Genomic DNA, 10,437 nt, shown 5'->3' with positions numbered 1-10,437 from the left:
CTTTTGTCTACACACCGCGGCCATGCACCCGTGAGTTAAGTTGAACTTGTTTGACAAATATTGCTTAGTCTTTTAGTGGATTATTAAGAGCATAGTGAACTCATGTTGTTGATGCGGCTATGGCGGAAGCTTTTGCGTTGAGAGAAGGTCTCCTTCTAGCACAACATGTGGGTAAAATTCCTTCACTATTCGTATATATTGTCTTCGGGTAGTTCAAATTATGAAGGATGGAGGTTTCTTGGCTACTTCAGCGACAACTTTGTATGCTGATTGCTATATGCTTATTTGTAGTTTTAATAATATGCTTGCATGAGCCTGCTAGGAATGCTTCAGTTTCGACTAATACCTGTATCGGGGACGATGACGCCCCCTAGCTTTATTTTAGAGTCTTCTGAACAATGTAACCATTTTATATAATCAATAAAGGCCATGATGACTTTCCTTAAGAAAAAGAGCATACCGTTCTTGGATGGAGTATTACAAGAACAGACAACAATTAATCAGCCAAATGCAACACTTAGCATGGATCAACAACTCAAAGGAGAAGAAATTTGCACTCGATAGCATAACATTGTCATTTTTCTGGATGGAATACTAGTGTTGAGCCACCCACTCTTACATAGAGACAGTGTTACTACTCATTCATACCAGCCTCATCACCCAACATTTTCTCTAAAAAAAGATAAGTCATTGGCATTAAAGCCGAGTTTGTTGACTTGACTTTAGTCCCGCCAATCCTTTGCAGACACAAACAAACATGCAACCAGATTCCTTTTACAACCACATTTGCTTTTCTCACGTAGAGATCACATTTCCAACCACTTGAACATTTTGTAACAATAAAAGAAAATAAATCTATGTACATATTTCGCGCTCTGTATGTACATATATTAAAGAAAAAGAATTGGTATACAACATCAAACTAGCTTCATTCTTATCAGATCAATGGCTTGGACGAATGGTTATGCTTTATTGACTATACAACATCTCATCTTTTACTGTTTGTCTCGCATTCCATGTACTATCTTTTGCACACCACTTTTGTTACCTCATTTTCCTCTAGCAAGGTAATGTGCTTCACGTGCAGTGATCCGAATAGGGGATTTTTTTTTTATCCTCACTACGTTCTAGCCTTGCTACTACCTTGCTGCGGTGGTGGCTGCTGCTACCGCTTGGGGAAGCTAAACACGAAGGGTCGAGAGAAGCATCACAAGGTGAAGAACTAACCCCAAAAGGCAAATGGCTTATGCTATTATTATTTTTTACCATTGTTTGATCTTCCGTGCAACAGATTGCACATGGTAGATCGTCTGATCGTGACTTGGTACTGATCAGACTGCAGAAAGCATGCAGAATTGTATTACCGGATTTTGCACTAGAAGTATCCGTGGGTGTAGCCAAGATGAAAACAGTTGTAATCATCCGTGATACAAGAGTAAGTTGCCATGATATTCCTGGGACACAAGCTCTTTCGTTAGCCAAAGTGCAGCACACACGCACAGTGAACTACTGAACCAAAGAACGATAGTTATACCCAAAAAGAAAATGCAGAATCCTGATCTCTCTCACCCCCAAAAGGCCAGGCGAGACCATCATTCTGATCATAATAAGTTCAACTTAATAATTGACCCTAGTATATGTCTTTATTATTCAACTATATTTTGCCTTTCGTATGCTTCACTTCCTTCTCATGACTATGAAGGGATGCTCATGGCGTTCCAATTTGTAGGTAGTTGGTGGTGGCCCACGAATACTTAAAGCTTGTCTTTGTTTATTATTTAATACGAGCACTCTATAGTCACTCCCTTGGCCTCAGCAAACCAGTAGCGTTGTTATATATGTTGTTGATCACAAATCCAATTACTAAGTTGTACTGTATAGAATTTAAGACTTCGGAACAACGAAAATTCGTAGGAGCTCCCGTCCTCGCTTGCTCTCGTTCTCGTTGAGATCGGGGACTGGGCTCGTAATTAACGCGGTATATGCTGCTGTACGCAACGGCACCCTTTACATATATTGTATTAAAGGATTCTGGTGCGGACCCACGGCACAGTACGCGCCGTTCCATCACGCCGTGAATCAACATTGGGTCCACGCAAAAGAAAAATCAACATCGGGTCCCACCCAGTGCAGCACAAGCGACTGGAAATACCAGGGTTGTTTCACGTCCATACCTACACTTTGGCACACCAACTACAGATCAGGAGATTTGATACATCAACTTTTGTGCACAGGTGCACAACACACTAATGAAAACCCTACTGTAGGCTTGGACGGACAACCTATCATTGACTGGTCAGAAAAAGCCGATCCAGACGGGCTTTCCCGTATATCTGGATTGACCAACACCCTTTATATCTAACCCAAACCTAGACGGATATGAGGAGATCCGAGCACGTCCGTCATGTCGGAACTGGCCCACGCTGCCTCACCGACCTCACATATATTCGTCCCCTTCCGTTCCCTAGACCAAATATTAGCCAATTTGCTCCACTCCACTCCTCTTCGCTTCGAGCTCCCTTCCAGCAATCGTCGGCCTTCTTCGGAATTACAACCAGCAGATCGACTCCGACCAGTCCTGATCCATCGACTCAGGCGTATGGGCCCGACCGAGTTCGGATTTGATCCAGTGGAAATCCATTGTGTCGGTGCAACGGGCGCTAGATCCGCTAGAGTGGAAGTTCGAGGTCCGCCTGCCACCCCATCTCCGTTGTAGAGGAGTATGGGTGCTACAGGAAACAGTGTGCCTGTTGTAAGAAGCAGAGGACGCGAGAGGTCCAAGCCCGTCTCGCTGCAGACATGGCGGAGGCGGCGTTTCGCGCGGCCGCCGAGCAAGAAGCCGTCCGTGATCGCAACGTTCAGAAGCGATAGGGTGGGAACACGCGCGCCATCGCCTGAGAGTAAAACCGGACGATCTATGTCATGGTCGGACTGCCTCCCAAAGAGGAGAAGGAGGACAGTAATGGGTCGGCAACTCCGGCGATGAGCAAATTCGGCTTGATCCATGTTGCGTCTTTGAGCGCTACTTCCACTAAAAATACACAGCAAGGGCGCCCGCAAGGGCAAGAACAGTCTTGGATGATCTTTTTCCATAGTTAGTATGTGTTGAACATGTCAATTTCTTGGTTGTTCGATGACATGTGTTGATGTAGTAGCCGGACGCTTTGTGTTGCATCATAGAGATAGTTTACGATGCATATGGTTATATGAATTTGAGGATTTCTAAATGAGACACCCAATTGTGGAAATGAAAATTTAAGGTGTGTATGGTCATTGTCTGCGGACGCGAATAGGCGCGTCTGTGAATGTTTGAGGGGCTTGTTTTACCTGGTTGTCGATGCTCTTTGGAAGATGCTTAGTAAAATAAACTGAGTTTTCTTAAGCACCAGTGCTTATTTTCATAGGAGACGTACCTATTAAGCACTCCATCTATTCTTTATAAATAAATGTGGTTCCTAAAGAAAAACTAATTTATTTCTCTAAGCATATTCCCTGAGCACCTTGCATTGTACAAGGCCTTAGGCATCCACGCAAAGATGATAAACAATGGGACATGACCTGACCGCAAACACCATGGTTGTTCTAGACTGACACATCTACTACAGATAATCTGGATAATAAAAATTGTCATGCTTTTAAAAATAAAATTGTCATGCTATATACACAAGAAGGTGCCATAACCATTATACAGTTTTTAATGTATGACGGGACCCTCTAGCGCGGCCCATGCGACCGAGGAGGCCATTGTACTTACAATGGAAAGCTTAGAACATTTTGGTTCCTAAAGAAGCATGGCAAAAATTCGAATGCCAACTTTTCTAATACTCGCATGGAAAATTTCAGAATTATTTTTTGCTATTTCTCTAAAAGAGCACACATTCATAATATTTTGTAGTGCTTACGTGGCTATTTTTGCAATGCTCGCATGGGAATTCATGAAAAAAAAACTCTAACACATGACAATTCTTGAAAGATCCCTACTATCTTTACACCATGAAAAAAATATTTTTGTATGACTTTGCGGGCAAAACTAGATAGTGGACCAAGGCAACTTCAAAATTTTCTTTTATGCTTTTCATGTCCTGACAGATTCACTTCCCTATGTTTTCTAAAATGATGGCAATTAATGACATGGAGAAAATAATATATTTTGTACAATAAATTTGACGAGCTATGTTCCAAAAAATGAATTTGCGATGGTAGCCACAAGTAAAAACGCCATGGCCAATACAATAAATTTTCCATAAATTGAATTATTGAAATGTAGTATAAACCTTAAACTGCCCATGGCAAAAAATCGAAAAGTTTTGCCATGGCCAATTTATAGCTAAAAAGCAAGTAAACTTTCATGTAATGCACAAATATCACGAATTCAGATGACGTGGCAGAAACATCTTTAATTTTTTTGCCATGACATGTCTATATATGTATTACAAAACTTAAGTTGGCATGGTAAAGAAGACATTGTTTTTCTGCTATGGTAGTTATATAGATGTAGAACAACTATCTAAGGTGCCATGCCAAAAACATATTGAAGTTTGCCATGGCTTTTATATAGATGTAGTACAAAACTTGAACTGCCCATGAAAAAGGTAACAGCAAATTTTGCCATGTCAAAAAATATAGCTAAAAAACCAAGTAAAGTGTCATGTCACATACATAGTTGGAGGTGAATAAAACATCATAAGTAGTCAAAGCCAAAAAACTACGACATGGAAAAAATGACAAATGTGTGTAAAAATTACCATCACACTACTTGCCATGATGTTGAGAAAAAACAAAGCATGGCAATTGTGTAGCATGATGTGTACGCAAATACGTGCTATCATACTCTTAAAAACAACGCACGTCATGGAAACTACCAATTTTTGTGCTTTTAAAAAAGATGGCAAATTTAGGATTTTGTCATGGGCACATCACAAAAACATTAGGAATTTTGTTCTCTAGACAAATTTAGGAATTTTCCATGCTACAAAAGAGAAATTTGCCACATCTTCAATAATTGCCAAGGTATCTATTAAAAATGCCATGGCTAAAAAAAAGACAACTTGCCATGGTAGCTACAATGATAAGTACAATTTTTTGCATTTGGCATGGTCCGATTCAAAAATGAGTACCTGCATTTGCCTTGGTCTGATTCAAAAAGAATACTTGCATTTTTCCCATGGCCTGATTCAAAAAAGAATACCTGCATTTGCCATGTTAACATGTCAATATATGTTAAGGTGCCATGGTGGTATACTATTTGTTTTAACAATTGCCATGATTAGAAAACACAATCGTTTCGAGAATTGCCATGAGATACCTATAATTTTGTTTCAAGAATTTGCCGTGATTTAGAAAACAGAATTCGTAAAATTGTTGTGTCATAGTTACATCTTTTCCTAAAATTTTCCATGTGATGGGAAACATGATGTTCCGTGTTTGTTGTGTGGCTCATAGAAATTCTTTCAAACATGTCATGTTATAGAGAAGAAAAAAATCGTTGACGAATGTCATGGACCACCACAAGACATTCTCAAAAAATTGCCAAGGTAGATATAGTTCAGTAGCGTACACGCTACTAATGTTGGGGAACGTTGCAGAAAACAAAAATTTTCCTACGGTTTCACCAAGATCCATCTAGGAGTTCATCTAGCAACGAGTGATTAGATGCATCTACGTACCTTGTAGATCACGAGCGGAAGCGTTCAAAGAACGGGGATGATGTAGTCGAACACGACGTGATTCAAATCACCGATGATCTTAGCACCGAACGGACGGTGCCTCCGCGTTCAACACACGTACAGAACGGATGACGTCTCCTCCTTTCTTGATCCAGCAAGGGGGGAAGAGAGGTTGATGAAGATCCAGCAACACGACGGCGTGGTGGTGGATGCAGGGCGTCACAGTAGCAGGGCTTCGCCTATACTGCGAGAGAGAGACGTAACGGGGAGAGAGGAAGCACCAAAGGCTGAGGTATGAAATCCCTCCTCTCCTCAACTATATATAGGAGGACCAAGGGGGGGTGGTGCGCAGCCTGGGAGATCCAATCTCCTAGGTGCGGCGGCCAGGGGAGGGTTTCCCTCCCCCCCAAGGCACCTCGGGGTGCCTTCCACCACTTGGACTCCTCCGTGGTGGAAACCCTAGGCGCATGGGCCTAGTAGGGCTGGTGCCCTTGACCCATATAGGCCAAGGCGCACCCCCTACAGCCCATGTGGCCCCCCGGGACAGGTGGCCCCACCCGGTGGGCCCCCGGGACCCCTCCGGTGGTCCCGGTACAATACCGATAACCCCGAAACTTGTCCCGATGGCTGAAACAGCACTTCCTATATATAATTCTTTACCTCCGGACCATTCCGGAACTCCTCGTGATGTCCGGGATCTCATCCGGGACTCCGAACAACATTCGTGTTACTGCATATACATATCTTCACAACCCTAGCGTCACCGAACCTTAAGTGTGTAGACCCTACGGGTTCGGGAGACAAGCAGACATGACCGAGACGACTCTCCGGTCTTCGAGGATTAATCAACCCCGTATACAATTCCCTTTGTCAATCGGTATGTTACTTGCCCGAGACTCGATCGTCGGTATCCCAATACCTTGTTCAATCTCGTTACCGGCAAGTCACTTTACTCGTACCGTAACGCATGATCCCGTGATCAACCACTTGGTCACCTTGAGCTCATAATGATGATGCATTACCGAGTGGGCCCAGTGATACCTCTCCGTTATATGGAGTGACAAATCCCAGTCTCGATCCGTGTCAACCCAACAGACACTTTCGGAGATACCTGTAATGCACCTTTATAGTCACCCAGTTATGTTGTGACGTTTGATACACCCAAATCACTCCTACGGTATCCGGGAGTTACACGATCTCATGGTCAAAGGAAAAGACACTTGACATTGGAAAAGCTCTAGCAAACGAACTACACGATCTTTGTGCTATGCTTAGGATTGGGTCTTGTCCATCACATCATTCTCCTAATGATGTGATCCCGTTATCAATGACATCCAATGTCCATAGCCAGGAAATCATGACTATCTGTTAATCAACGAGCTAGTCAACTAGAGGCTTACTAGGGACATATTATGGTCTATGTATTCACACGTGTATTACGATTTCCGGATAATACAGTTATAGCATGAATAAAGACAATTATCATGAACAAAGAAATATAATAATTATGCTTTTATTATTGCCTCTAGGGCATATTTCCAACAGTCTCCCACTTGCACTAGAGTCAATAATCTAGTTACATTGTGATGAATCGAACACCCATGGAATTCTGGTGTTGATCATGTTTTGCCCTAGGGAGAGGTTTAGTCAACGGATCTGCTACATTCAGGTCCGTATGTACTTTACAAATCTCTATGTCTCCATTTTGAACATTTTCACGAATGGAGTTGAAGCGACGCTTGATGTGCCTTGTCTTCTTGTGAAACCTGGGCTCCTTGGCAAGTGCAATAGCTCCAGTGTTGTCACAAAAGATTTTGATTGGCCCCGACGCATTGGGTATGACTCCTAGGTCGGTGATGAACTCCTTCACCCATATTGCTTCATGTGCTGCCTCCGAGGCTGCCATGTACTCCGCTTCACATGTAGATCCCGCCACGACGCTCTGTTTGCAGCTGCACCAGCTCACTGCTCCACCATTCAACATATACACGTATCCGGTTTGTGACTTAGAGTCATCCAAATCTGTGTCGAAGCTAGCGTCGACGTAACCCTTTACGACGAGCTCTTCGTCACCTCCATAAACGAGAAACATGTCCTTTGTCCTTTTCAGGTACTTCAGGATATTCTTGACCGCTGTCCAGTGTTCCTTGCCGGGATTACTTTGGTACCTTCCTACCAAACTTACGGCAAGGTTTACATCAGGTCTGGTACACAGCATGGCATACATAATAGAACCTATGGCTGAGGCATAGGGGATGATACTCATCTCTTCTATCTCTTCTGCCGTGGTCGGGCATTGAGCTGAGCTCAATCTCACACCTTGCAAAATAGGCAAGAACCCTTTCTTGGACTGATCCATTTTGAACTTCTTCAAAATCTTATCAAGGTATGTGCTTTGTGAAAGACCTATGAGGCGTCTTGATCTATCCCTATAGATCTTGATGCCTAAAATATAAGCAGCTTCTCCAAGGTCCTTCATTGAAAAACTCTTATTCAAGTAGGCCTTGATGCTGTCCAAGAGTTCTATATCATTTCCCATCAAAAGTATGTCATCTACATATAGTATGAGAAATGCTACAGAGCTCCCACTCACTTTCTTGTAAACGCAGACTTCTCCATAAGTCTGCGTAAACCCAAACGCTTTGATCATCTCATCAAAGCGAATGTTCCAACTCCGAGATGCTTGCACCAGCCCATAAATCGAGCGTTGGAGCTTGCACACCTTGTCAGCATTCTTAGGATCGACAAAACCTTCCGGCTGCATCATATACAACTCTTCCTTAAGGAAACCATTAAGGAATGCCGTTTTGACGTCCATTTGCCATATCTCATAATCGTAGAATGCGGCAATTGCTAACATGATTCGGACGGACTTTAGCTTCGCTACCGATGAGAAAGTCTCATCGTAGTCAATTCCTTGAACTTGTCGATAACCCTTAGCGACAAGCCGAGCTTTATAGATGGTCACATTACCATCCGCGTCTGTCTTCTTCTTGAAGATCCATTTATTTTCTATGGCTCGCCGTTCAACGGGCAAGTCAGTCAAAGTCCATACTTTGTTTTCATACATGGATCCTATCTCGGATTTCATGGCTTCTAGCCATTTGTCAGAATCCGGGCCTGCCATCGCTTCTTCATAGTTCGAAGGTTCACTGTTGTCTAACAACATGATTTCCAAGACAGGGTTGCCGTACCACTCTGGTGCGGAACGTGTCCTTGTGGACCTTCAAATTTCAGTAGGAGCTTGATCAGAAGTATCTTGATCATCATCAATAACTTCCTCTCTAGTCGGTGCAGGTGCCTCAGGAACATTTTCTTGAGTTGCGCCATTTTCCGATTCAAGAGGTAATACTTCATCAAGTTCTACTTTCCTCCCACTTACTTCTTTCGAGAGAAACTCTTTCTCCAGAAAGGATCCATTCTTGGCAACAAAGATCTTGCCTTCGGATCTGAGGTAGAAGATATACCCAATGGTTTCTTTAGGGTATCCTATGAAGACGCATTTTTCCGATTTGGGTTCGAGCTTTTCAGGTTGAAGTTTCCTGACATAAGCATCGCATCCCCAAACTTTTAGAAACGACAGCTTAGGTTTCTTCCCAAACCATAATTCAAACGGTGTCGTCTCAACGGATTTCGACGGAGCCCTATTTAAAGTGAATGCGGCAGTCTCTAAAGCATAGCCCCAAAAAGATAACAGTAAATCGGTAAGAGACATCATAGATCGCACCATATCTAATAGAGTGCGATTACGACGTTCGGACACACCATTACGCTGAGGTGTTCCAGGCGGCGTGAGTTGTGAAACTATTCCACATTTTCTTAAGTGTGTGCCAAATTCGTGACTCAAGTATTCTCCTCCACGATCTGATCGTAGAAACTTGATTTTCCTGTCACGTTGATTCTCAACTTCACTCTGAAATTCTTTGAACTTTTCAAAGGTTTCAGACTTGTGTTTCATTAAGTAGACATACCCATATCTACTTAAGTCATCAGTGAGGGTGAGAACATAATGATAGCCACCGCGAGCCTCAACACTCATTGGACCGCACACATCAGTATGTATGATTTCCAATAAGTTGGTTGCTCGCTCCATTGTTCCTGCGAACGGAGTCTTGGTCATTTTACCCATGAGGCATGGTTCGCACGTGTCAAATGATTCATAATCAAGAGACTCTAAAAGTCCATCTGCATGGAGCTTCTTCATGCGTTTGATACCTATGTGACCAAGGCGGCAGTGCCACAAGTATGTGGGACTATCGTTATCAACTTTACATCTTTTGGTATTCACACTATGAATATGTGTAATATTACGTTCGAGATTCATTAAGAATAAACCATTGACCATCGGAGCATGACCATAAAACATATCTCTCATATAAATAGAACAACCATTATTCTCAGATTTAAATGAGTAGCCATCTCGTATTAAACGAGATCCCGATACAATGTTCATGCTCAAACTTGGCACGAAATAACAATTATTGAGGTTTATAACTAATCCCGTAGGTAAATGTAGAGGTAGCGTGCCGACGGCGATCACATCGACCTTGGAACCATTCCCGACGCGCATCGTCACCTCGTCCTTTGCCAGTCTCTGTTTATTCTGCAGCTCCTGCTGTGAGTTACAAATATGAGCAACGGCACCGGTATCAAATACCCAGGAGTTACTTCGAGTACTGGTAAGGTACACATCAATTACATGTATATCACATATACCTTTTGTTTTGCCGGCCTTCTTGTCCGCTAAGTATTTGGGGCAGTTCCGCTTCAA

This window comes from Triticum urartu, chromosome 6A, assembly GCF_056163025.1.
Source record: "Triticum urartu cultivar PI428250 chromosome 6A, HENAU_Tu73, whole genome shotgun sequence".
Classification (NCBI taxonomy): Eukaryota; Viridiplantae; Streptophyta; class Magnoliopsida; order Poales; family Poaceae; genus Triticum; species Triticum urartu.
Note: the sequence above shows the minus strand (reverse complement) of the source record.